This window comes from Pseudophryne corroboree, chromosome 2 (genome assembly GCF_028390025.1).
Source record: "Pseudophryne corroboree isolate aPseCor3 chromosome 2, aPseCor3.hap2, whole genome shotgun sequence".
NCBI lineage: Eukaryota > Metazoa > Chordata > Amphibia > Anura > Myobatrachidae > Pseudophryne > Pseudophryne corroboree.
In genome coordinates, this window is record NC_086445.1 from 978,898,526 (window position 1) to 978,922,048 (window position 23,523).

At 43.1% G+C, this 23,523-nt stretch overlaps 1 long non-coding RNA gene across 2 annotated transcripts in view; it reads left to right on the plus strand.

The window, feature by feature from the left end:
* Positions 1-21,373, plus strand: part of LOC135050170 (uncharacterized) — a 278,993-nt gene extending 257,620 nt beyond the window's left edge. For both annotated transcript variants that reach the window (XR_010241561.1, XR_010241560.1), the window contains 3 exons: positions 18,125-18,239; positions 20,100-20,267; positions 20,520-21,373. This is a non-coding gene — a long non-coding RNA (uncharacterized LOC135050170). The remainder of the gene's footprint in view (positions 1-18,124; positions 18,240-20,099; positions 20,268-20,519) is intronic.
* Positions 21,374-23,523: the final 2,150 nt, after the last annotated feature.

Below are 23,523 nucleotides of genomic sequence, written 5' to 3' on the forward strand. Positions count from 1 at the left end.
ATTTCCCACCTGAAGAATACTAATGTTAAATGGGAAGTAGTTAGCTTCCCGATGGATGGTAACCTGGCGGTCAATATACCGACGCTGGGATCCCAAGGGAGGATGCAATGCCGGCGGCTGCATGCCAACACCACTCTGGATGCTGACATCACATTACCGACAGCCAGCATCTGGATCGTCCTCACAGGGGGACGCTCTGGCATCCTGCTGTGTGCGCGCGCGCGGGGGGGGGGGGGGTAGGAAGGGTTAGGATTAGACACTTAGAAGGGGAGGTTAGGGTTAGGTATCAAGCATGGAGGGTTGGGTTAAGGCAGCTGGGAAGGGAGGGTTAGGTTTAGGCACCATTGGGGAGAGTTAGAGTTAGGCACCCACAAGGTAGGGTTAGGGTAGGGAAAAGATGAGGGTTAGGGAGATTAATGGGGGTCTGTCGGCGTTGGGCTTCCCTTACTGACCTCTGATTAATATCTTACTTGTCTTAAAAAACATTGATTGCACTGCATTTTTAAATACGTTTTTGGAGAGAGAAAAATTATACTCTTCAAAATGTTTTTGCTCTTTAAAAATCTTTTTAACCTTTTTGTCAGAAATAAATTGTTCATATAGTTTTATACACTGGGGGGTATATTTACTAAGGTCCAGATTTTGTCCGAGTTTGGTGTGTCATCTCGGAAATTTACTAAACTCAAATCTCGGCAGTGTTGGGGCTATTCATATGGTTTTTCCCGGCAGAGTTCACAAATACGTATGTGTAGAGCATCGGTCAAATACGGCTGTTTAGGTATACAACACGGTAATTTACCAAGCTTTTGTATTTGTAATGTCGTCCATGTAAGGGCAATTGCGGCTGTGAAAAAATGTGAATCTTTAAAAAACGCAGGAAAAAAATAGACTTGCTTTTGGCTGGCGTGTTTACATGTGTTTTTACTTCAACATTAATCACACCTGAATTTTAGAGCCTTTAAAAGGGGCCTAAGCACATTGTTCACATCCCTCACTCTGAAGTGGCTGCTGGCCTGTGTAGCAATGAAGTATTGTGTGCTGTGGGATTCCTGAGACTGCTCCATAAGTATGGAAGAAATTAGGGGCATGAAACTGAAAATGGTCAGCAGGTTGTACAGGTGCCGCGGAGGCTGCACAGGCCTTGTTTTTTTAGGGGGCATTTAAACTTAAACGCATTGGCCGATGACCAGGTCATACAGATGTTCTGGCTAAATAGAAACAACATTTTCCGTTTGTATGACCTTGTCAAACTGGACCTAGACCCTGAGACAGCACGAGCTTGCTCTGTTTCAGGCCTGCACAAACTCCTGGCTGTGTTGCACTTTCTGGCTACTGGCAGCTCTCAGGCTGTGTGTGGTGATGTCATTGGGATCTCACAGACAACCTTTTCTAAATACTTAAATCAGGTGATGTATACCATACATACTCATCTATGCCAAAGTAGTTTAGGCGGAATGTTTCATTAGACTGTTTTGTTGTTAGTTGTACTCATCTCACTCTCCTCATTTGTTCCAATGTACACACAGGTGTTGGATGCATTGCAATCCCACATAGATGCCTCTATCTGCTTCCCTACCAAGGCGTCTCAGTGTCATGCTGTCAGGGTAGCTTTCTATGGCCTTGCTGGCATGCCCAATGTGCTAGGTGCCATAGATTGTACACACATTGAGTTGATACCACCTAGAGGCAGGCAGTATATTTATACTTATCATCATCTGAACCACTGTACTAATGTCCAGGTGGTTTGTGATGTAAAACTACAAATAATGAGTGTTGTTGCTGGTTGCCCTGGCAGCTGCCATGACTCCTTCATCCTCGGTCATCCCTCTTTGATAAATTTGAAGCCGGACAAATGCCTGATGGATGGCTGTTGGGTATGTTACTAGATATGTGTTTAAATGTATATGCTACAAAAATGCCCACTATGTCAGCAATGTGTTGCTGAATACCTACTTTACACTCTATACTATGTATGTATTTCAGGTGATGGGGGATATGGCTGTTTCTCTTGGCTTCTGACTCCATTGTCCCGTCCTGATTCCCCTGCTGAACACAATACAATCATGCACATAAGTCCACTTGGAATGTGATAGAAAGATGTTTTGGGGTACTGAAATCTAGGTTTCGGTGTCATGATAAGTCTGGTGGCCTTTTGTTGCATAGTCCCTTAAAGGTGATTGGGATTGTGTTCTGCTGCTGTTTTCTTCATAACATGTGTTTGCAACAACATCTGACACATGATGATGAGGAGGAGGATGAAGAAAACAGTCAGCAAGTAGAAGAGTTTGAATCATCTGGCGATACTTGGAGTACAGATGTAGGGAGGCAGATAAGGCAAGAACTAATCCGCCATCATTTTTGCGGTAAGTATATGTGTGTGTTTGTTTTTTCGTTTTTTTTATTTTGTACTTTACCAAATATATATATATACATTATATGTTTGATTGTTAGTCTGTCTGTATATAAGTATGTCTAATGGTTCAGTTTGGGTTATTATGACCCTGAGGACGGGGTGATTACCCCGAAACATGTCGGAATAAACTGACCACGTTACTTCTTTGCTAAAAACGTCTGTTTGAGTGCCGCCTTTTCTTCACTGTATATATATATATATATATATATAGACAGTGGGGCAAAAAGTATTTGGACAGCCACCGATTGTGTAAGTTGACCCACTTAAAAAGATGAGAGAGGTCTGTAATTTTCATCATAGGTACATTTCAACTGTGAGAGACAGAATCTGAAAAAAAAAAACAGGAAATCATATTGTATGATTTTTAAACAATATACTTGTATATTCTTGTGGAAAATAAATATTTGGACACCTACCAAGTAGCAAGATTTCTGGCTCTCACAGACCTGTTACATCTTCTTTAAGAAGCTCTTCTGTCCTCCTCTCGTTACCTGTATTAATGGCACCTGTTTGAACTGGTTATCTGTATAAAAGACACCTGTCAACACCCTCAAACAGTCAGACTGCTACCTCTCCACCATGGCCAAGACCAGAGAGCTGTCTAAGTACACCAGGGACAAAATTGTAGAGCTGCACAAGGCTGTGATAAGCTACTTGACAATAGGCAAGCAGCTTGGTGAGAAGAGATCAACTGTTGGCATAATTATTAAAAAATGGAAGAAATACAAGATCACTGACAATCTCCCTCGACCTGCGGCTCCATGCAAGATCTCACCTTGTGGGGTATCAATGATCTTGAGAACAGTGAGGAATCAACCCAGTACTACACGGGGGGACCTGGTCAATGACTTCAAGAGAGCTGGGACCACAGTCACAAAGGTTACCATTAGTAACACACTACGTCGTCATGGATTGAAATCCTGCAGCGCCCGAAAGGTCCCCCTGCTTAAGCCAGCACATGTCCAGGCCCGTCTAAAGTTTGCCAGTGACCATCTGGATAATCCAGAGGAGAATTGGGAGAATGTAATGTGGTCAGATGAGAGCAAAATCAAAATTTTTGGTATAAACTCCACTTGCCGTGTTTGGGGGGAGAAGAATGATGAATGGCATCCCAAGAACACCATACCCACTGTGAAGCACAGGTGTGGAAACATCATGCCTTGGGGCTGCTTTTCTGCAAAGGGGACCAAATGACTGATCCGTATTAAGGAGAGGATGAATGGGGCCATGTATCGTGAGATTTTGGGCAAAAACCTCCTTCCCTCAGTAAGAGCATTGAAGATGGAACGTGGCTGGGTCTTCCAGCATGACAATGACCCCAAACACACTGCCCGGGCAACTAAGGAGTGGCTCCCTAAGAAGCATTTCAAGGTCCTGGAGTGGCCTAGCCAGTCTTCAGACCTCAACCCAATAGAAAATCTGTGGATGGAGTTGAAAGTCCGTGTTGCCTGGCGACAGCCCCAAAACATGATAGATCTAGAGAAGATCTGCATGGAAGAGTGGGCCAAAATACCTGCTACAGTGTGTGCAAACCTGGTCAAGAACTAGAGGAAACATTTGACCTCTGTAATTGCCAACTGAGGTTATATTACAAAGTATTGAGTTAAACTTTTTCATTGTCCAAATATTTATTTTCTGCAAGAATATACAAATAAATTGTTTCAAAATCATGCAATGTGATTTCCTAGTTTTTTTTTTTTTCAGATTCTGTCTCTCATAGTTGAAGTGTACCTATGATGGAAATTACTCTCCCTCTTTTTAAGTGGGTCAACTTGCACAATCGGTGGCTGTTCAAATACGTTTTTGCCCCACTGTATATATATGTGTATATATATATATATATATATATATATATATATACTGGGGTGTATCTAGAGGTCTGAGTGCCCCAGGCAAAGTAAGAGACTGCCCCCCATATTTGAAATGAGGAAGGCCGAAAAAAGTGTATGGCCACACAATAGTACCCCCAATTCAAATTGCATTACATTATTATTAAATTATATGCAGCAGTGTATCTGGAGCCATGTGGCACCTGGGAATCAGCATAAGGCTTCACACACACCTTCAAAGCCTGTTCCCAGACTCCCATTGGGTAGTCTCACAGGAGTCTCAGGGCAGGTTTACAAGACGTGTGTGAAGCCTCATGCTGGGTACACACTGGTTGATATATCGGCTGTTCATTTAAACAGTCGATATATTGAAAGTGCATTGGCCAGTGTGCACCAGCGATATGTCTGTAAACGACTTTGTTCACAGACATTTCGCGTCAGCTGTGCAGCACAGCCAATGACCAATATATCTACAGACTACCTGTACACTTGCTGCACAAGCCGATGCGGTGATTAACAGCTCAATTGTGACGTCCGTCACGATGGGTTGGGCAGTATGTATGCAGAACACACTACCTGATCTGTCTACAGATATATCAATAAGTGTGTACCCAGTTTTATGCTGATTACCGGGATAAGCGTGGCTCCAGATACATTCTGTGTGCCCGATCCCTGGGGGAGCCAGCCAGCACATATATTACAAACATGATAATGTATGTTTATATATGCTAAGTGGGTCCCCTCTGCATTATATGGTCAGCGCTGCAGCCGCCACTGTACGTATATGTGTGTGTGTGTGTTGTAAATGCTGATTTACTTACAGGACTAAAAGCAACACTTTAAAAAGACATTTCATACACTTTAAATGAAGCTGCTGCGTCCGCTATACTTAATCCACAATCTACATACTTATTACACCATTAGCGTACAGAGTCTCGTACCGTGTACAGACTTTGCGTACAAATGCCACGCTGGCTGTACAAAGTACACTCAGCGCGTACACACCCAAAGATACACCATGAACCCTTAACAGCTATGCATGCGATAGTTAGCTGGGAAAGGAAAACACAACACCAGATTTGTATTTAAAATGCCGGGTTCCGACACCACAACATAGTATTACTGAAAGGGGGTTACAATAACAAAGCAATACAATACAACAGAATAATGGCTACAGTCAATGGTACATACTTTTGGTTTCACCTGCGCCTCCCGGTCCGGTCCTCAGTCATCAAGGGTGATGACCTTCAGAGTCTGTGATAGTGACCTGGCATGCAGCTGGCTCTTTATACAGTAGATCAAAACATAATACAATAGACACTGTGTGCTCTTCTTCCATTGGTTCGGGAGTGGGACATATCCTGTGCACCGGAGATCATTGGTCAGCTCAAGAAGTGGGCGATGGCTAGGACTTGAGATGTGGTTTCTGTTGTTTGCATCTGAGTTCCCGCCCCATGACCAGTTAAACCCATCACATTAATCATACATAAATCTGGTATTATTAATAACTTAATGTGATAATATATAATAATATTCTTATTCCCACCAGATTAATGTTTACGTGACTCTGAACAATATGATCCCACACATGATATGATTATCTATTTCCATCCTCAAGATATACATATATCCACATATATCCATATACTCATATATATATATATATATATATATGTATATATATACATTCACACACACATACTCCTGCTATTACAATTTGTTAGGAATTATATATATATATATATATATATATATATATATATATATATAGCGAACTGGTAACCGGCACTCTCATTTCATCATCATCTCGCCGCGGTGCACATTAGTGAGATCCATACATTCCTCCAAGATACGGCACTCAGCGGACTCATTCAGTGAAAAAACTTCAACAAGTGGTTTTTTCACTGAATGAGTCCGCTGAGTGCCGTATCTTGGAGGAATATATATATATATATATATATATATATATATATACACAAACACATACATTTCCAAGAGTTTAGACTATGGATGTTAGTATCTCAGATTTCTAAATGTCTGGTTTGTATTTTTGTTAGCTATTGCTAATTGAGTTTCTATCAGCCTGGGTTTCTGGGTATTGTCTCTTTGTTAGTTTTGTCTTCAGGTGAGACAATGACAATCCAGTTCTTATTGCTTTAAATGGAAACTCGGCTACCCTAGTAAACAAAGGTGTTTGCCTTCTTCATAGAATTTCAATGCTTAGTGTAAATAAGGCCATTGTATTTTAGTCTCTGGGAGTTTTAATTTATGTGTGACCGATCTTCATGCTATTTAGAAAAGGAAGCAGACAGTGTGGGATTAATGCAATATATAGATTAGATTTATGATATGTCTTTGTGGCTTTTCCATGCGAGTACAAATTCCACTGTAAATACTCATACCACGCTCTAATGCGCAGGACCGCAGGAGCGACCATACGCAATTTGCGAATATGTGCACGCACAGCCGAACACGTACGCACATGGAGGCCATCTATGTGGTGTTTGTACGTAATGTGTGTTGTAATATTTTCTGACTTCGACATTATATATATATATACAATGATAAAATTTCCATTAGGCATATATTATACATATATAAAAATACATGTGTGTGCTGGTCCTAGACCTTGTAGCGCCCCCACTCCCCTGAGCAGTGTGTGACAGAGGAGGGGTGTAAGGTGCATGGGGAGATGTAATGTGAGAAGGGGGCATAAGGGGTGTTAGGTGTATGAGGGTATGGTGTGGGTAGGGGGACACAGGGTGTGACAGAGGAGGGGTGTCAGCAGCATGGGGGGTGTAATATGGGAGGTGGGGCATGAGGGGTGTCTGGGGTATGAGGGTGTGAGTAGGGGGAATGAGGGTTTCTGGGGTATGAAGGTGTGGTGCAGGGAGGGGCATGATGGGTCTCTGGGGTATAAGGGTTGGGAGGGGTTATCAGGGTGTGACAGTGGTGGGGAATGAGGGATGTCTGGGGTATAGGGGGAGAGAAGGGTGTGACAGTGGGGGTGTCAGGTGCATGGGGGGTGTAATGTGTGGGGATGGGGGCTTGAGGGATGCTTGGGGTATTAGAGGGGAGCAGGGTGTGACAGAGGAGGAGAGTCAGGGTATGAGGGTGTCATGTGGGGGCATGAGGGATGTCTGGGGTATAGGGGGGACCAGGGTGTGACAGATGAGGCGTGTTGGGTGTATGAGCAGTGTAATGTTCGGGGAGGGAGTCATGAGGGGTGTCTAGGGTATAGGGGAAGCAGTGTGTGACAGGGGAGTGGTGTCAGGGGCATGGAGGGGTGTAACGTGTGGGGAGGCGGGCAGGGGGGGTGTAATGTGAGGGGAGGACGGATATATTGGGGCATGGGATACAGCAGGCTGGAACAGTCTCAAATATACAAGCTCCTCTCACCAGTTCCTCCAGTCACCACAGCAGCACCGCGACCCCCCACATGCCGCCATCTTCCTGTCACCCCCGGAGCCGCCCGTCACAAGACATGCCCATCAACAGTCATGTGTAATTAGCACCAATGTCCAGCACCGCACTTTAGTGAAGCAGCAATAAATAAAACTACAGCTCCCAGAATCCCTTGCTGCTGGGAGCTTCTGGCAGCAATAGCTGATGGGAGCTGTAGTTTTAGAGCTGCTTCACTGAAGTGCAGTGCCGGACATCGGCGCTAATTACACTGAGTGACTGCCGTGAGTGTGCGTGTCTCCTGTTCGGTGGCACAGGTCACTGCCTCTACTATATAAGTCTACCCCCTGGCCGCGGGTGGCACCTCCGGGTGGCGCCCCCTTCTCTGCCGGCGCCCCTGGCGAGTGCCATCCTGGCCAAGGGGTAGATACGCCCCTGTATATATATATATGAACAATGCATTACTGACATATCAAAGATGCATGTGTAATATATTTGTTGTATCTGTGTGTTCGTAATATTATGTGTGGTGCTCATGGGTTTTTCAGGAAGCCAAGCATGTGTTTAGTTGTTCAAAATTGTATTGGGCAGTTTTCCTTGTTTAAGGCCGCATGATTTTGTGGCCAAACCACAGAGTACCAATACAAGGCATTAACTTAGATATTACTTGTTTTTTGAACGATGAAACTGCGTAATGCTTTTTGACAAATACATAATGTTTACAATTAACATCTTCATAATGTGGATACATGGCATTGCAATTGTGTTTAAACGTGGCGTACTCACACCTCAACCAAAATACAAAGTCTATAATAGGACTAAAGGCTCATTTAACAGAATGACTCATGACATTGTCATAATGAAATACATGACAACCTAACAATGAGTTTGGTTTTGGTACGAATGAAAACACATAATGCTCAGGTATTACTGATTATGTTTGTTGAGTTAAACAATATGGATACTGGACAAGGCATACTGATTGTGATTATTACTGCAAAGTATATTGTTACTGACCAAGGAATACTGATTGTGATTATTACTGCAATGTATATTGTTACTGACCAAGGAATAGTGATTGTGATTATTACTGCAAAGAATCTGGATACTGGACAAGGCATACTGATTGTTGACTATTACTACAAAGTACAGTATATTGGGGGTCATTCCGAGTTGTTCACTCGTTGACGATTTTCGCTATGCTGCGATTTGTTGCTAATTGCGCATGCGCAAGGCACGCAGGGCGCATGCGCTTAGTTATTTAACTAAAAACTTAGCAGTTTTGCTGTGGATCCTGCGGTGCTTTTCAGTCGCACTTCTGATCGGTGAATTATTGACAGGAAAGGGGCGTTTCTGGGTGGTAACTGAGCGTTTTCCGGGAGTGTGCTAAAAAACGCAGGCGTGTCAGGGAAAAACGCGGGAGTGTCTGGAGAAACAGGGGAGTGGCTGGTCGAACGCAGGGCGTGTTTGTGACGTCAAACCAGGAACTAAACGGACTGAGCTGATCGCAATCTGTGAGTAGGTCTGGAGTTACTCAGAAACTGCAATGAATTATTTAGTAGCAGTTCTGCTAATCTTTCGTTCGCTATTCTGCTAAGCTAAGATACACTCCCAGAGGGCGGCGGCCTAGCGTGTGCAATGCTGCTAAAAGCAGCTAGCGAGCGAATAACTCGGAATGAGGGCCATTGTTACTGACCAAGGAATAGTGATTGTGATTATTACTGCAAAGTATATTGGCCCTCATTCCGAGTCGTTCGCTCGGTATTTTTCTTCGCATCGCAGCGTTTTTCTGCTTAGTACGCATGCGCAATGTTCGCACTGCGACTGCGCCAAGTAATTTTGCTATGAAGATAGTATTTTTACTCACGGCTTTTTCTTCGCTCCGGCGATCGTAGTGTGATTGACAGGAAATGGGTGTTACTGGGCGGAAACACGGCGTTTTATGGGCGTGTGGATAAAAACGCTACCGTTTCCGGAAAAAACGCGGGAGTGGCTGGAGAAACGGAGGAGTGTCTGGCCGAACGCTGGGTGTGTTTGTGACGTCAAACCAGGAACGACAAGCACTGAACTGATCGCAGATGCCGAGTAAGGTTGAAGCTACTCAGAAACTGCTAAGTAGTTTGTAATCGCAATATTGCGAATACATCGTTCGCAATTTTAAGAAGCTAAGATTCACTCCCAGTAGGCGGCGGCTTAGCGTGTGTAACTCTGCTAAAATCGCCTTGCGAGCGAACAACTCGGAATGAGGGCCCTTGTTACTGACCAAGGACTATTTTTTCGTAATATTATTGGTAAGAAGTGTATTAATGTAAAACTGACAGTGATTCTGACTACCAAAACAGCACATAATGGGTGAGCTTAATTATGACAAATGTACAATTTCAGTGTCCTTCATACACTAAAACTGACACAGTTTTCTCCTCCTAAACAGAATGAACACCTGATGGCTACTTTTTGGGCGGCACTTTCGATGCTGATGTGCCTTTCCCAGTGACGTTTGCCCGTGTACGGCTAGATCGCCTAGGTGGTGAGGTAACTGGGGAAATGATAGGAGTGGTGGTTCCTGAGATGGTGCTTGGTTGTATCGCTTGTTGGGAAACGAGGTTTTGGCTCAGGTTAGTCAGAGTAGCATTGAGTTCTCTGGTAACTGCAGTGTGACTTTCCATAATTCGGCTGATGCTTTCTATTAGCATTTGGTTGGTTTCCAAAATGTTGAAGTAGTTTTGGTGCTGTCTGTGTTGTTCATCCATTAGTCTCTGGAATGTGGTCATCATATGTGTGTTGTCGGCACGCATTAATTCCATTGTGTTTGCGATTTTAGTGACTTGCACATTTAGCCAACTACTATTCCGACTAATTCGGGGAAGATGATGGGGCAGACTAGCTAAAAATTGCGTTTGACTCTGCAGACAATCCCGATTATTGGCCTGCTGGGTTGACCAAGTATTCCAAAAGCCTGATCCTGTGTTGTCATTTGTGGTGATGGAGGACTGATTTGTAGTGCAGGTGTTGTTTGTGTTGGGGGCGCACTCACAGGTGGTGGTGTTGGCATTGTTAGCTCGATTGGCTGGAGATGTAGTACAAAGGTTTCCTCCATTTGTGTGTCATGCTGGGTGTCCGGGGGAATGTTGCCATCATCAGTATGGCCTGTAATGGGACAACATTTTAGTTACTGTAGACATATATGGTTTTAATATTTTTTTGTTATTTTTTTGTTGCCAAAACATGATAAAGTTGAGTCCAAATGGTGTTGTTGACAAAAACATCAATACTCCAGTTACATTAAGCCCTACTATATTGTTTTTTTCTAATTTAAGTTTATTCTCAATCCGAATCACAAATACATAACATGCTGTGCAAACAGTGTTTATGGCTTGTTTCTACGTGTGTAAAATTTGCCTTGGTTGCTATAAATTTCTGAAGGGTATGTAAGATCTCCACACTACATCTAAATACATCACCACACACCATTTTTTATGGATGTTCCCCTTGTGAAGCTTGCCCTTCTGCTTTTGGTGCAGCATCTTTATCTTAATATGCTAGTCTATGGCTGAAGTATACACACATATCTTTAGTGTTGAGGTGTAAACCCCTAGCATTTGTTCTGCATTTTGATGTTGGGGTTCATACATACGTACGTAGGTTATTGTGTGGTCTCCAACCACGCGAATTAGGTGTAAAGTGCCCTGCGTAAGTACAGTATGTGTCCTAATGTCAGGTATTTTTCTACTCACCAGGCAGCTGAGGGGATTGTGGTTCCCGTGTTGGCGGACTCTCCAAAAGTTGTAATGGTGGCCTTGAGGACACATTTGATAAGCGTCGTTGAGGTGGTGACTCGTGTTGTCTGGTGTGCACATCCGGCCGATGTCTCTTGTGGGCCATATGTTTTTGCCTGGCCGATTCCTCTGCACGCCTCCTTCTGTGAATGTGCTGTTGTGTGGATGGTCCTATAGAAAATAAAAACATTACTGTTTGGCCAAAACATTTGCCCTCATAATATGTCCATAAATTGTTACTTTACCTGCTTCACCACCCTCATCATCTTGGGCCTGAGTGGTGGGATGCTGGCCTGTTGTTGCTCTTTTGTACACTGTGAAGATATGACAATTGAGTTTGTTTTTATAATACTGTGTTAATAAAATTTACACCACATTCTCTTTTATTTGTTTATTAAGTCAATAAAGATATTTTTAAAACCAAACTCAGCACCATTTGTTGAAGTGTATATTGGCCCTCATTCCGAGTTGTTCGCTCGCAAGCTGCTTTTAGCAGCTTTGCACACGCTAAGCCGCCGCCTACTGGGAGTGAATCTTAGCTTATCAAAATTGCGAACGAAAGATTCGCAATATTGCGAAAAGACTTCTCTGTGCAGTTTCTGAGTAGCTCGAGACTTACTCTTCCAGTGCGATCAGTTCAGTGCTTGTCGTTCCTGGTTTGATGTCACAAACACACCCAGCGTTCGCACAGACACTCCTCCGTTTCTCCAGCTACTCCCGCGTTTTTTCCAGAAACGGTAGCGTTTTTTCACACACTCCCATAAAACGGCCAGTTTCCGCCCAGAAATACCCACTTCCTGTCAATCACATTACGATCACCATGACGAAGAAAAAACCTTGTAATGCCGTGAGTAAAATACCTAACTGCATAGCAAATTTACTTGGTGCAGTCGCAGTGCGAACATTGCGCATGCGCAGTTAGCGGAAAATCGCTGCGATGCGAAGAAAATTACTGAGCGAACAACTCGGAATGACCACCATAATTGGGCCATGTGCTTAGTTCACATTGCCACCCAGCATAATGTTTAAGCATGTAATAGTATCAAACAAAAAACACATACATTAACACACAACACTACAAATTACAATTATGAATTTAATTGATGTCTTCAAGTTCCCAAACACTATTCCACCATACGAAAACAATTAAAAAACAAATAATTTCCAAACAAATGTAGAACCAAATGCTAAACATATTGTCCTCAAACCAAAAAAACACAAAAAAAACCTTTGGACACATGGCAAACAAAGTGTCCACCAACAGCAAATATTGCAAAACAACATAAAAACACCAAAAACACACTAAAGCCCCAAGAAAACTCAGTTATATTTGCAGTAATGCTAGACATACATTTCACATTTCCAAACACATTTACAATGCAAAGAGTAAGTGGCTATGGGTTATATGCAATTGCGGTCGAATTCCGGCTGGAATTTGACCGTTTTTTAATTCGACACAATTCGACAGTCAGACACCCTCCCGCCGGGACCCGAATTCGACATATTCAATAAAAAACGGATTCGACAGTCCCGCTGTCGAAAAACGGACCAATTGACGGATAGTGTGCGTCCTGGATTCGACTTCATGGACGGCACAAAATTGTTTAAAAAACCCTGTAAAAAAATGCGTGGGGTCCCCCCTCCTAAGCATAACCAGCCTCGGGCTCTTTGAGCCGGTCCTGGTTGTAAAAATACGAGGGGGAAATTGAGAGGGGATCCCCCGTATTTTCACAACCAGCACCGGGCTCTGTGTCCGGTCCTGGTGCCAAAAATACGGGGGACAAAAAACGTAGGGGTCCCCCGTATTTTTAACACCAGCACCGGGCTCCACTAGTCAAAGAGATAAAGCCACCCAACGGCCAGGGGTGAAGCCCGAGGCTGTCCCCCCCCCATCCAAGGGCTGCGGATGGGAGGCTGATAGCCAAGTGACAAAAATAAAGAATATTGTTTTTTGTAGCAGAACTACAAGTTCCAGCAAGCCTCCCCCGCAAGCTGGTACTTGGAGAACCACAAGTTCCAGCATGCGGGGGGAAACGGGCCCACTGGTACCTGTAGTTCTACTGCAAAAAAAATACCCAAATAAAAACAGTACACGCACACCGTGAAAGTAAAACTTTATTACATACTTGCACGCCGACACACACATACTTACCTATGTTCACACGCCGACTCGGTCCTCGTCACCAGTAGAATCCATGGGGTACCTGAAAATAAAATTATACTCACAAAAATCCTGTGCAGCATCTGTCCTCTTCTGCTTGTAATCCACGTACTTGGCAAAAAAACAAACGCATTACCCGGACCACACACTGGAAGGGGTCCCATGTTTATACATGGGACCCCTTTCCCCGAATGCGCGGGACCCCCCATGACTCCTGTCACAGAGGGTCCCTTCAGCCAATCAGGGAGCGCCATGTAGTGGCACTCTCCTGATTGGCTGTGCGCATCTGAGCTGTCAGACGACGCATAGCACTATACCGCTCCATTATCTTCAATGGTGAGAACTTTGCTGTCAGCGGTTAGGTTACTCGCAAGAAGAATGACAAGACTACTTACAAACACAATACAGCCTCAGAACTCGCAAAACCACACCAAAACCACAAAACAACTCTCCAACTCCACAAAACAACCTCTCACCTCTCCACTAACTAAACACACGAGGTTCGGACTGTTTGGGGCGTATTTATATAGTGCCGCACAGACACTCCTACATGTAAAACACAACCAATCACGTTCGAGTGACAAAAACGAAAGTACAAGTGGAAATGCGGCCGCAAAAAACTAAAACACTGCCGCAAATGAAAACTATGAATCTGTAAAAAAAAAAAAAACATCTTCGGCCGAAAAACACTAATCCGGCCGAAAATTTTGTGAAAAAAACAAGAATAACATCATTATTGAAAAATATGAAAAACTTAAACTCGACAGCTTAGTAAATTCCAGAAAATGATTTCAAAAAGTTACAGAAAAATACGACTGATAAAATTCGAGTTCAAACTCCCACCAATTCGGTACAAACACAAATCTTAGTAAATAAACCCCTGGGTATCTGATCCTTTTTAGCTGGAATATTGTTGTGTGACACCATTGGTCGCCCATTCCCCCATCGCCCTGTACATATATATATATATATATATATATATATATTGTGGCAGAGACGGCATTTTTGCATTAATCCATGTGGAAGTATTGTGGAGGAGGAATTGGAAACGGGTCCTTCCCGGGTGGGATCCGGCATTGGAGTCTCTCCTACCCCTTTTGGCTGGCTGTCCGACCCGGCATATTGCCATAGGAGCGGGGGGTGGAGCCGGCAGCAGAGGTGGCGCTGGGAGATGAGCTCATCTCCGCACCGCCTCTCCATATCTAGTAAATGGGTCCCGGGTCACATTGACCCAGGAATCCGTTTATGCAGCCCCTGACCCGGTATTCAACCCGGGAATAACACTGCTTATAACCCGGGTTAAATTACCAGGTCAGGCGACCCAGGAATTAGGACTTTCACACCGCACACTGACCCGTGTCGACCCGGCAATATGCTGGGTCAATACAGGGTTATTTGTGGGATGTGAAAGGGGTATAACAACCAACAACATGCATTATAGGCTGATACTGCCCAATGTGCACAACTCAACACCAACACTGCAATACCACAACAAAGAGTATCAACTCGAACTTGTAATTTGACTGCCCACCCGATTGGTTGATGGTGCTGCCCCCATCAGGGGAGCGCACCCAAAATAAATTATTACCCCCGGACTGGTGAGCTATCATTACGGACGAAAATGAGTCAACAATCAACCACTCACCATCAAAAACTATAAGGGATGGAGGATGGGAAGACTGGAACAAAGACTTTGGCCCACAGACTGAGCCTTTGAATAAAGTTCAACACAGATAGACCCCCTTGCCACACCATAGGCATCCTAAGTCACGTGATCTTCCTTCATGTCAGCCACCATGCTAGGGGTTTAATTTACCTTATTCTTACAGCAATCATTAGGTTTCCTAAACATGGCAGATGCAAGACTAAAGGGTACCTCTTCACCACCTCCACTCACTAGAAGTGTGGCATCATTGTGCCTACACACTTTGCGCTGCTCCTTCCCTTAGCTCTCAGAAGTTGGGAGTGCTATCCTGTTCATCAGGCTGGAGTCTGGCACTGGGCAGTGACATCAAAACCCAGTGCTATGCTCACAATATAATACAGGCTGAGTATCCCTTATCCAAAATGCTTGGGACCAGAGGTATTTTGGATATCGGATTTTTCCGTATTTTGGAATAATTGCATACCATAATGAGATATCATGGTAATGGGACCTAAATCTAAGCACAGAATGCATTTGTTTCATATACACCTTATACACACAGCCAGAAGGTCATTTCAGCCAATATTTTTTATAACTTTGTGCATTAAACAAAGTGTGTCTATATTCACACAATTCATTTATGTTTCATATACACCTTATACACACAGCCTGAAGGTCATTAAATACAATATTTTTAATAACTTTGTGTATTAAACAAAGTTTGTGTACATTGAGCCATCAAAAAACAAAGGTTTCACTCTCTCACTCAAAAAAGTCCGTATTTCGGAATATTCCGTATTTCGGAATATTTGGATATGGGATACTCAACCTGTATTGACATTTGGGAGAAGGTGCAGACATATGTACACGTAAGAACTTGCTGCTGGCTGCTTCACCTTGACGTCAACAGCTGCCACTCTGAGTCATCAAAATGTACAGTGATAATGCTGAGAGGGCATGGACAAATCTGGGAGGCATGGCCATGTCCCATAAAAAAAGATGACAAATACTATGTGCTATGGAGAAGCTGCGCGTATTGCAAAATGGAACATTTGTCCTCTTCAACAGCTGGACTGAGCTCCTGCTGAGCCAACCGAACAAGCACATGCTTGGGTGATTAGTATCCCAACCCCACTTTCCGCATCCTTGTCTCTGTGGAAGTGGCGTGGAGTCATTACCAATACGAATGAATGACCTGGGGTCTGCGGGTTGCGGCAAGTGCTAACTTTTATGCTGATTTCAATTACATGCGGTATATTCTGTGTGTAATTGCGATTGTATCAAATTACCAAATTATGTTACAGTGTTTGGCTCGAAAACACTGTAGCATAACATTTTGCATGCAGATACAGTTACAGTTGCTATTGCACACAAAGAATATAGGCATTCTGCATATCATTTAAATCAGCAGGAGCTGTTTGTGCGTCATATTAGCATTGTTTGCGCTTTGCTAATAGGACGCACAAGCAGCTCCTGCTGTTTTAAATTATATGCAGCATGCCTTTATTCTGTGTATAATAGCAGCTGTATCTGCATACAAATTGTTATGCTACAATGTATTCCAGCCATACACTTTAATATAATTAGGCATGCTGATACAGTCACAATTACACACAGAATATAGGCATGTTGCATATCATTTAATTAAGCATAAGCTGCTTATGTCTCCTGGAGGATGCATTTTTCTGGGGCAAAATGTGCAAAAATTACACATCCACTACACTGACTATTTTGAGAGATCAAAGTTTTTTTGTTTGTTTCTATTATTAAAAATGTTTATCTGTTGTAAATGTGCTGTAATTGTGTACTTGTAATTGGTTTTCAACATTGTCAAATTCTATTTATGGTCTATTTATGTTTGACTTTGTAGAGCTGTTTGTATATATTTGGGGAAGGGGCTTTGACTGCACATCCTGGCTACTTGTAATAGGATGTGCTACCTAGCTGGGACTTAGTACTACAACATAGACACAAGACAGCACCATACAACCATTGAAATTATAATAAATGCATCCATACATCATATCCGGGGTTCTTGGCATAAAATTGGCCAATATTATGAGTCTGCCCACCAATAGCCATAGTATTCTATTTGCCGGCCGTAAGTGATAGCCATTATAAATACTGTTTATTCATTATACCTGCTGTTTTATTGAAGTGTGTACAATAGTATTGTTAGAACAATATATTTTGTTACATTTTCAAAACATCAACCGGTCATTCTGAGCACCTCAATAGAGTTAAAGACCTGTAACTTATAGGACTTGGTCAACAGGGAAAAGCAGAGGAACACTTTATTAAAGTATTACCAAGAAATTCAGAGATGAGCCAGCACTGAGGACACATGGTCCTGTTTGCAACTAACAAAAAACAAATGTTATAGAGTTATCTGGACATTCTTAAACGCTGGCACTTTAGGATTCTGGGATCATCTGGTTTAATTAGGATATATCATTTTAATAACCGTGTTCATAGCGGTGTTCCCCATTTTTATACAAATTTTCAGCTAGAACTTAGCTCTTACTCTTAGAAAACACCCCTGAGGAAGTCTGTATAGATGAAACGCATTGGGTGATGTTCTTAGACACTAGTGGGAGGACAAGCTGTCTTAGGAGTTCCCCCCAGCTGGTGTGGACAGCAAGTCCCAATAAGATCTTTATCCCACGAATGTCAAGACAAATGTAAGAGTTGTACAATACACAAAGAGTTTTAATAAATTCCAAGTTTTAAAAGAAATGGACTAATAAGTGTTCTCGCTGTCTGGGTGATTTTGGTGAGAGGGTTTTTTCTAGAAAACTTCTACTGAACTGTGGATATTCAATCTGAAGAAACCTATAAGAATCATAAAGACTGTTATTTGAGCGCTCCCCTACATTTATCATTTCATCATATATATAGATAAAAGGCGATAAATCAATCAGCGGCACTCGGGGTCTTGTAACAGCAGGCAAGTGTATTGAAAATTCACGGCATAGAAACCAACGTTTCGGCACAAACACGTCCCTTTGTCAAGGTGAGTAGCAACTGAATACTGTATATACATATAAAAGGCGTAACATTGAAATGCCAATAGCCAACACAGTACTTTCAAACCAGGTACACCAGGGAGCCATAAAGAAAATTCCATTGATATTTCTCAAGTCTGTGGCAATATTTTGAATGCTGGTAAAGCGTAATGTATGTCCCCAGCCCTCCAACACTCAGTTAAAGATGATTAATGGGCACAGTTTGTATTTGCAGAATCTTTCAATTTAGTAATTTGGCAAAGTGTTATGAATTGTATCAGTTTTGTTTTCGTGAATGTAGCATAGACATTTTTAAAAAATAAAGAGGAATTATAATAATTAAGTACTACACGGATTCAATGGGTTAAAGTCTATCCACAGAATGCAGTTATGTTTCATATACACCTTATACACAGCCTGTAGATAATTTTAGACAATCATTTTAATAATGTTGTGCTTAAATAAAGTTTCGGTACATTGAACCATCATAAAGCAAAGGTGTCACTGTCTCAGTCATCCTCAAATGTTGTATTTCAGAATATTGGATATGGGAGACTCAACCTGTATTTTGTTGTTGTTGTTGTTGTTGTTGTTATTATTATTTATAATCACTGGATCCAAGTAGACTTTATATTTCCATCCAACAGCATTGATGAAAAATAATTTATAATTATGATTGTATACAGTTTAACAATCACAGCCCTTTCACAAAAAGATGAATGTGTAATATTTGAGTTAATAACAGCCATTTATACAGCAGCACACACATATTATGCAGCGCTTTATAGAGAATTGTTCAGTCATTCACATTACTCCCTGCCAGTGGAGCTTACAATCTATATTCCCTACCACATGAACACACATAGGGTCTAATTCAGACCTGATAGCAGCAGCACATTTGTTCTCTAATGGGCAAAACCATGGGGCTAATTTCAGACCTGATCACTAGGCTGTGTTTTTGTAAAGCAGGCGATCAGGTCTAAACTGCGCATGCGTATTCATCGCAATGCGTAGTCGCGTCGCACGGGTACAAAGCGGATTGCCGCTCAGCGTTGGGTTTGTGCCCAGGATCCATTTGCACGGGCATTCGCAAGGAGATTGACAGGGAGAAGGTGTTTATGGGTGTCAACTGACCGTTTTCTGAGAGTGTTTGGAAAAACGCAGGCGTGTTTAAGCGTTTGCAGGGCGGGTTCCTGGGAACGTTTGCAGGGAGGACAAATTTGCTGCTGCGATCAGGTCTGAATTAGGCCCACAAACGCTAAGGTTAATTTACAGGTACTTGCCAGCAGCCAATTAGATTTCCAGTTTGTTTTTGGTGTGTGGAAAGAAATCCAAGCCAAAATGGAGAGAACGTACAACCCATAGAAATGCACTTGGGGTGTGCAAGGTATGCGCCCCCACATGCCTTACACAGTGCTAACCCAAAAAATCAGTCAATAAGCCGAGATTGGCGGATGCTGATCCCGGTTGTGTACCTGGGGGTGGGCAGTAAGTCAGTGATGTCAGCCCCCAGAAATAAGTGAGTGGGCTTAATTAGGTGTGGGGAGAGGTATGCCACGGGCACCTATAAATAAAATCCTGCACACGCCAGTACCCCAAACAGTTCGCCCATGACCGTGAACTGAACACTTGATCAGGTGCTGTGAGCTGGTAATGCTAACCACTACACCAACCATGCCGCAAATATGTGCAGACGGCTAAATCTTTAGTTATCTTTACACTAATGAACAAATTCGGAAGCTACGTGTCGGATCAGCATGTTAACGTCGTGGCTTGTTTTTAGTTGCTGGCTGCACGTTGTAAAAACAGAAACAGTTGTTCTCCCTCTTTAATTATTTGACTCAAGTTATTATGTTGTATTTTTCCAGGGGTCAATGTCTGCTGAAGGAATATATCTGGTTCCAAACCGAGTTATATTATCAGATGGTCAAAAAGTGCCTCCTGCAAATGAAAACGTAAAGGCACAGTTACTGTAAAATACTGGTGTTTTAAAGCCCTTTAACCTATTATAAGGGCTACAGTGACTTGCTTGAGAGGTCAGTAGTAAAAGACATAAATCACGTACAGGCTCTGTGTATAATTGTTTATATGAAGTGCTGTTAGGTTCAAGGCTTGCTGCAAGGCACATTTGGTCTTCAGCCTTTTGTACTTGTTCTTGTTACAGTATGTATTATTGATGAATGAGCTGACATATAGGCATGTTCAGTCTTTATTGTCTACTTTATCTGTGCAGATGGTTTTCTACACACTAGTTACATATGAATAGATGTCGTTTTCTTAAAAAACAGATTGAGGGCTTCAACCATTGACGTCAAAATGAGTTCAATCACTTCTTCTGCTGACCTGTCACCGGTAAAGAACATAACATCCTGTGATTATCTTCAGTATGGAACAAGGTTCTATCCCAAGCTGAATAATCTGAGTGTAAAACGTATGGAGCCTTTATTATGTCTGTGTCACTGTACTGCAGTTGAATAAAGGTTACAGGGTTGAGATGGATATTTATTCAGTTTGTACATAGAGGGTTTATGAAATTTTTAATTTTGGTTAATTTAGGAGCAATCTGCCCTCTGCAATTCACGTTCTCATACTGTATGCTTAATATACATTCCTGTGTTACCACAATTAGAGATATTTATAGAAGACCTAGATTTAACTTCTCACGAGCAGGGCCCTCCCTAACTTTTGTTTTCATGTCTGCTCTTAATTTGTCTACGTTGTCTGTCTCTGTTAATGTACAGTATGTCCTGTTTCCCTCACTGTCTAGCAATGCAGAGTATTGTGACAGAGACAGCACAAATCTGACATGGGTTTAGACCTGCCGAACTGTGGCTGGAGAGAATACAGGCCAGGTATTGCTGTTAGCCAGGGTTGAGAAGCACCTGATTGCAGGCACCTGTCAGTTTGTGCTAATAGGGTTTCAGACACAAGAAGCATTGGTCCTGATGGTGGACAAGCTGCCCAGGTTATAGGCCAGGTGGTGGCTACTGTTAGAGGTCCTCCTGGACCTTAGGATCCACTGGAGAACTTGTGTATGCATTTTGAAGACTCTGTGAACTCTGCTTTGCTGTAATTGACTTGTAAATCCTGCACCTGCTTGTGTAACTGCCTGTGGTTGAAAATAAACATATCTTGGATTTTACTCCGGTTTATATGAATCCTGTCACATTATCAAGAATTGGTGCAGGGTGTGCTGTGCACTCGGGCACCTGGTTACAGGGTGCCCCATACACACCCTCTACCCGTAACAAACCTCCCCGGTTCAGTGCAGTGGGAACCCTCACAATGATGCTAGCTGCTCCATCTTTCAGGTGATCTCTTTGCTATATTTTCCTTTTCTCAAATATCACTGGGCATACATACGCCTCTGAGTAAGACTACCGTGTTGCATTGCATATCAGTAATAATAATAGAATGGAAGTAATATACAGAGCAGTTTCAGGGAGTAAATATAGTAGTGACCCCTCCCAGTGTGACTGATGACATGCCAGAACGGAGCCGAATGAAAACCAGCGCAGTTTAGAATAACTTAAGCCAAGACTGTAGAACAATATTGAATTTCTAAGATCCACAAGAGATGGCAAGCATAAGAAACATTCAACACATAAAGTAACAGGAACTCACACTAACACACACATACACACACACACACACACACACACACACACACACAAGCAGGTGCTTGACTATGAGGACAAATGTACTTTCGATAGGGGGTTGTACAAAATGTCGACTTTCACAATGTCGAGATGGTAATGATGTCAACATTGTGCATGGCAACAGTCGGCGTGTTGAAATAGCATTTTTAGGGAAATTGAGCCCTAACTCTAACCTAATGCTAACCCTAACCACAGCCTAGACCTAACCCTAACCACAGCCTAGACCTAACCCTAACCACAGCCTAGCCATAACCCTAACCACAGCCTAGACCTAACCCTAACCACCGCCTAGCCATAACCCTAACCACAGCCTAGACCTATCCCTAACCACAGCCTAGCCATAACCCAAACCACTACCTAGACCTAACCCTAACCACAGCCTAGCCATAACCCTATTCACAGCTTAGACCTAACCATAACCACAGCCTACCCATAACCGTAACCACAGCCTAGACCTAACCCTAATCACAGCCTAGACCTAACCCTAATCACAGCCTAGCCATAACCCTAACCACAGCCTAGACCTAACCCTAACCACAGCCTAGCCATAACTCTAACCACAGCCTAGACCTAACTCTAATCCCAGCCTAGACCTAACCCTAACCACAGCCTAGCCATAACTCTAACCACAGCCTAGACCTAACCGTAACCACAGCCTAGACCTAACCCTAACCACAGCCTAGACCTAACCCTAACCACAGCCTAGACCAAACCCTAACCCCAGCCTTAACCCTAACCACAGCCTAACCATAACCCTAACCACGGCCTAGACCTAAACCTAACCACAGGCTAGCCAGAACCCTAACCACAGCCTAACCATAACCCTAACCACAGCCTAGACCTATCCCTAACAACAGCCTAGCCATAACCCTAATCCTAACCACTATCTAGACCTAACCCTAACCATAGCCTAGACCTAACCCTAACCCCATCCTTAACCCTAACCACAGCCTAACCATAACCCTAACCACAGCCTAGACCTAACCCTAACAACAGGCTAGACCTAACCCTAACCACATCCTAGCCATAACCCTAACCCTTACCACAGCCTAGACCTAACCTTAACCACAGCCTAGCCATAACCCTAACTCTAACCACTACCTAGACCTAACCCTAACCACAGCCTAGACCTAACCCTAACCACAGCCTAAACCTAACCCTAGCCTAGCCATAACCCTAACCGCAGCCCAGCCCTAACTCTGACCACAGCCTAGCCCTAACCCTAACCACAGCCTAGCCATAACCCTAACAACAGCCTGGCCCTAACCCTAACCACAGCCTAACCACAGCCTAGCCATAACCCTAACAACAGCCTGGCCCTAACCCTTACCACAGCCTAGACGAAACCCTAACCACAGCCTAGCCATAACCCTAGCAACAGCCTGGACCTAACCCTAACCACAGCCTATACCTAACCCTATCCCTAACCACAGCCTAGACCTAACCCTAACCACAGCCTAGACCTAACCCTAACCACAGCCTAGACCTATCCCCAGCCTGGCCCTAACCTTTACCACAGCCAAGCTGTAGCTTTAACCACAGCCTAACCCTAACCATAACTTTAAACGTAACACTAACCTGGACTGTCAACATTTTGTCTGTCGATTATGTCCATATCGGCATTCTGAATGTC